Here is a 6364-nt window from a genome sequence, read left to right as displayed (position 1 = left end):
ACTCATTTAATAAACCAGTTTTGATACTGTTTTTGAAATATTCAATAGTAGACAGAACAAGCTGCTAGAACATATTAATTAATTTTCTGTGCTTATAGTCAATGACTGATTTTACCTGTTTTATTTGTATCGTAAAATATATGTCGAAATACCATCTCATTATTTTTAAGAACAACATATATCTTAAATGGGTATGTGTGTGCATATGTTGTGTATGTGTGTTTCTATGTGTTTTACAATATATATATACAGAGAAATTTTTTAAATAAAGCTAAGGGCATAAAACACAATTACCCAATGGGAAAATAGAAAACAATATAACACACTACTTATCTTTGAATAAATAGAAGTTTTGCTGACTACCCAATTTGTCATATAAAATACTTTTCTAGGTTTTTTTTTTTTATTTACTACTCTACCATACAACTGCTCTATAATGTATTATTTATGCCTATCTCCACACTATTTGTATGTTCCTTGTTTTTTTGTCTTCTCTATAACTAGCTCAGTCTTTGGCACATAACAGACATTCAAAAATTATTTGTTGAATGCCAAAAGTGATCTTAAGTCAGGGAACAGTCCCATATGGCACTAAATCAATGTTATTTTATTTATCTAAGTCATCGTGTTAGGTAGCTAGTCAGAGGTGAATGGAATAGGGGCCCAGCCCAAAGACTGCCCACAAAGCACCCTGTTGGTAGTTAAAGAATCCTTTCTGCATCCCTAAAGACAAAGGACAGGAGGGGCCATAATCTTAACTGGTTTAATCGGGTCACAGACTCTTCCATGGAAGGAATTACCCTAATCTACCCACAACTTAAGCCTCATTATACTGTCATCATAATGTTATATTTATGCCTGGAAGTTCATGAATCTAATTATAACAGACTGAATTCTAGATAAGCACATGTACACTAGGCAAAGAGTTATAATGCATCCAAGTGTCAATCAAAGTGACCTCACTTGCCAATCACCTAGGAATGCCTTTAGAAATACCCATCATGGCCCAGATAAAATGCAGACATTTGCAATTCTGTGTTCTTTTTTGCCCTTTTGTGGCCTTTTAAGGCTTTTTTTTGTGTGTGGCCCCTTTCTGTTGGTTATTGTGGTTACAGAGCTGGGACCATGTGCCTTCCTGGAGCATTCTTTGTCTTTCTAAAATGTACTTTCAATAAATCTTTTCTAAATCTCACTGACCTGTGATTCTTCACTGTGACAATGAGGAAGAACCAAGGAAAAAAGCTAACTACACTTCTGTGCTATCATTATCCTTCTCCCTCCCCACCCCTACCATTGGGGCTACATTGAACTCCAATCCACCCCAATGGTGACAGCTTTTGGTGCCATGAACTTGGATCTTTTATCTCAGTAAGTTTTGGCTAGAGGATCCCTCTCCCTCTCCCTGCTGTATCTGTGTTTTGAAGCTGTTCTGAGACATGATAGGGGATCAGTATATAGCTAGATGTATGAGGGAAGCCTATATCAAAGGAAAAAGGTGAGGAACACGGGAAAGTTTGACTCAAGAAGTGTCAGTGAGTTTATCCTTTCTGGAGGGAGTGGTAACAAGCCCAACGACTCAGCCTTCTTTATTGATTCCAATATTATACTTAGTCTAAACTACTATTATTATAACTGGGGGAGATTTCTTTCTTTTACTCTTTTTGTTAAAGATTTGTTGTCAATAGCAAACTATTCAGGTGCAGTGTCTAGTGCTTCAAAAACTACAGCTTTCCTAAGGTAAATGGAGATTCATAGCTAATAGCAAACTATTGTCAAGAATGGGTTCACACCAGCAAAGCTGTAACTCCATTCAAAGGATCAACAGTTCAGTCTGATAGTGTCCTCCTGAGAAGAATAGATTTCCATTTAAGCATGAGGATGTGATGAAAGGGTAGGAAATGGTTGCTTTGTCAATACTTCTCAGTGGATTTACTTTGGATAGTTATGACCTACTCCTGCTTTATAAATCATCTCAGAAGTTAACTTTAGAGTTCATGTTGAAATATGCCTCTTCTGGGAACAATCTGCCACTGATAGAAGAGTTAACACACAGCATTTTCTTTCTTTCTTTTTTTTTTTATCTTTAGTCAGGACAATCTTGCTTCTCTCTCTGACATTTCCACTCTCTCACTTGGTCTGATTCCACCAAATGAACAAAGGACTTGAACAAAACAACAACTCGGGTAATGAATGTGCTGGAGAAAAATCATTTAGTTTTGAGTAACTTATCTATGAAAGCTGCCTGTATAGATTAAATGAAACAATAATTTTGCTTCACTATCCTTAAAGGTGAAAGCTTGAACTATATCTACATGGTAACAGAATAATTTGTCAAATGAGTGGATTTAGTTAATTTGCAAAGGGAAAAATCAGCAAAACATAGCTTCTTGGTTTATTTAGGAAATCTAGTAGCTCTGTTAAAATTAAACCTGAGTAAGCCTAACATTATTAGTAATCAATGTAAACTGGGTGATTATGCACAAAAAATCTAAAAAGTTATCCATTTATTTAATATTTTATTTTTTTCTTATTTCAACATAATTTGGCTGATTATATCACAAACATTTCCATGTTAAATGTTTATGTACATATTTTTATGAAATAAAATTAATAAATTAGGAAAGAGTGTACCGTGAATATTGTGAAAAATAAATCACCCTCTATTCCTGGCTTAGGACATAGTATTCACATCAAAAGTAATAACTTTTAAAGCTGTTCTATGTATATATAAATTAACACATTTACACTTATACATATGCATGTATTTTGTTTTTCTTTATACAAATAATAATAGCACATTATACTTCTTACTCTGTGTCTTGCTTTTTTTTTTTTTTTCTTTAGGTTTTTTTTTTTTCCAAATTGAAAAAAAAATTGTAATGCTGCTATGTCATCCAGAAATGTGTTAAATCCATTTTGGATCCTCTTTTGGATTTTGACAATATTAACCATGCAAAATAAAGATGTTTGTGATACATAGAATTATTTCTTGGGTAGAGAAAAGTTTAGTTGTAGCTGTACAAATGAGACTTGATTTGCAGATTTGTTGAGCTACTCTGTTTAATGAGTTCACTGATAAAAGAGGGCTTTTCCACTTTTTCTTCAGTTCAGTCTTTTCTTTTTCTATGTGTCATTCCATACATTTATTCAATAACTCTTGGGTGGGTACCAGCCATGTACTAGGCATTTAATTAAGTTCTGATTTGGTAGAGGTGGTTCAAGCAGCAGAAAAAAAGGAGACTAGATTAAAAAGCAACATCAACATACAATCCATAATGACATATATCACAAAATATGCATAAGACACATTTATTGCACAAAAGGGAGAGGGTTTATTTTTCCTAAGTGTGCCACAGAAATCTTGGGGGGGGGGGAATCAAAATTTGAGCAGAGTTTCAGAGAAAAATGTTTTCTAACCAAAAAAGTCGTGGATTGGCCTTCCAAGTGGATGAAATTCAAAAAGCATAGAAGTTGCAAGAGGAAGAGGAGCCCAAGCAGGAAAAAAGGGAATAAAGGAAAGAAGAGGAAAAGGAAGCATGTTGTATTTGCCATTTCTAAGTAAGTTATACATATTTAGAAATGGCTCAAGGTTTAAATTCAAAGGTAGAAGGAAGCACTAAAGAAGCAGATGAAGAAATGAAGAAAAGGCAGAATTAATTTAGATAATGAAAAGCGTGCATAGACTAAATTTGATAGTGAAATGTCCCATTGACTTTAAGCTACTAAAAAAGGGATTTAATTTGTGTTTAAGCAAAATAACTCATACAGTTCAGTGAAGAACAGCCTGAAAAAAGAAGAGTCTCGAGGAAAAAAAAAAACATTTAGGAGATTTTTTCCAGTGGTTCATGTGATGAGAATCAAAATGAAGGTGGAAGCAGTAGGAACATAATGACAAAGTTATTTGGAGCAATATTTAATAAAAACCAATGGATTTGGTGACCATTATTAATGGGAAGATACTGTTAATGGATGATACCTCACAGGTTTTGGACATAGGAAAATCAATGGATAGCGTTAGCTAAAACCTTCCACTTTGAAGAGGATGCATTAAGTTATATCCTCCACAGTTAGCATCATGGCTACATCGCATTTTAAAATGGGCTTCTTGCATAAAAAAATAATACTAACTATTTATTCAAGGATATAAAAATTATTTTTATGTGCAAGAGATTATCAATAATTTGCTAAATATCTGCCATATGAATTGAAAATATATCCTGTTTGAGACAGGATAAAAATATTATGCATTATTTCATTCACTTATTTAAGAATAATAGGAAAATAAAACATATTATACATGACTTACAGTCCCTACTAAATAAGTATATCCTATTAATTTTTCACTTATACAAAAGCCCTCAGTATAAACATGTGAGTTTATGAAATGTTTGCTATAATTTTAATCTAGCTCAGCCATTGATTAATAGTGTTATCTTTTTCAACTCTTCAACAAGTCATGTAGGTTTCTCTTTCCTCCTTTATATAAAATAACAAAGAACGCCCAAGCTATATCAGAGCAATGCAACAGAATAATTATAATAATACCAGAATTAAAAAATATATATATTTGAAGGAGTATTATTCATGAATGGGAAGCTATGCTTTCTGGCTCTAGGTGTGCTAACTGGGTCAAACCTGAAAATTACATGAGCCAAGTGTTCAGTTAGTAAATTATTGACTGAGATATAATCTTCCTTTAGTGTTTGAAGTAGCTAAACTAGGAAGTGGTAGACATGTAATGGAAAATGCTCCAGAGCAGCAAAAAAAAAAAAAATGATTACATCAGAAAAACAGCAAAGTCAAATATTTATACTAATGAAAGAAATTGCTTGTGATTGCAAGGGATTTAGGTAAAATGTAGAGATTAATGGGAACATTTCTCAAGAATCCAACAGTGGGATTAAGTTTATATAGATGGGTAGGCTAGGATTTGGGGTCAGACTCTAACCTCAGAATATTTTGCATGTAAGTACTCCAGGCAACAGGTATATTAAACATATTGTGTATACCCAAAAAGTGTTTGTAAAGAGACTTTAAGACAATATTCAAGTAACTATCTTTATTAGTCAGCATTTACATTTATGTAATAGAAGCTGCAAACACTATAGACTTAATTAAGAGGTTCATCTTAATCAGATAACAGAATATTTGGGAAATAAATAATACCAGATTGGTGTGATGACTCAAGTGTGCAAGAGCTGAAATAACTGCAATTCTCAAGGAACTTCTTTTGGTCATTATATTCAAGAGATGTGGTAGAAGTTAATAGTGGTTTTCAATATTCACAACTACCAATATGGCCTGGACATGGAATATATCAGAAAATAACCAGCCAATTAAAATGGTTTCTGGGCATAAAAAACCAGTACAACTGAACTAGGATATAGCAGCTGAAAGCAGCTCTGGCTGCAATTCAAATTTTTACCAATGCTTCTGGCAGAAAGGAAGAGAAAGGGAAACAAGAGATTATGTATGTGTTAACTGAATCAGCACTCATTCTAAAAAAATTTCCAAAAGAATATTCTGTGACTTCTGCATATATCTCATAGATCAAATTGTATTACATCACTTACATCACAAAATCCAGCTATAAGAGAATCTGGGAAATATGAGACCATCTATTTTTTATTGTTGTTGGTTTGTTTCTTTTTAATTCCTCATTTGTTAGTTTCTTTGCCTATTTGTTTTTAAGTCAGGTACATTGCTACCCCCCCATCCCCTCCTCCAAAAAAAATCAGAATTCTCTTAATAAAGAATAAATAGAGAAATGAGTATTATTTCTGTAATATAGCACTTTCTTCTTCCTGTGATGACTAAAACAGGAAGAGTTATCTTGACACGATGACAAAAATCCAAGAAATTCTTTCAGACTTCAGCCTCATTTCTCTCAATTCACTGAACCAACGTCAGCAAGCAATCACTTATATGTGGACTTAGACTAACATAAAAATAAAACAAATCCCAATTAATTACTGTTATTTGATTTATCTATGATATGAAGCAGAACATAATCCTTAAGTAAGAAATATATTGTCCAAGTGTTTGGTAAACCCCAAACAATTAGTAAACTAAGCTTCAGTTATGCAAAATAAGACCTGACTCCACGGTTAGTAGAAGGAAATTTCTCAATATAATAATGGTAGGCTGGGTTCTCATTGTCTCAAGACAAAGAGCCTAGCCTTAGAGAAGAGGCTTTCAATGTTGGCTGCTAAGGTAAAACGTGAATAGGCAGAGGCTGAAAAGAAAAGTGTAGAACTTGAAATTAAGGCATATCTTAAAATCAGAGACCTGAAATTAAAAGTAAAAAGGTTCTATTGCTTTGAGGGAAAGGAATATACGCTAAAATAATTAAAGTATGAACTTC

The sequence above is a fragment of the Pteropus vampyrus genome, unplaced genomic scaffold (assembly GCF_000151845.1).
Source record: "Pteropus vampyrus isolate Shadow unplaced genomic scaffold, Pvam_2.0 Scaffold37, whole genome shotgun sequence".
Lineage (NCBI taxonomy): Eukaryota > Metazoa > Chordata > Mammalia > Chiroptera > Pteropodidae > Pteropus > Pteropus vampyrus.
This window is presented reverse-complemented; position numbering follows the sequence as displayed.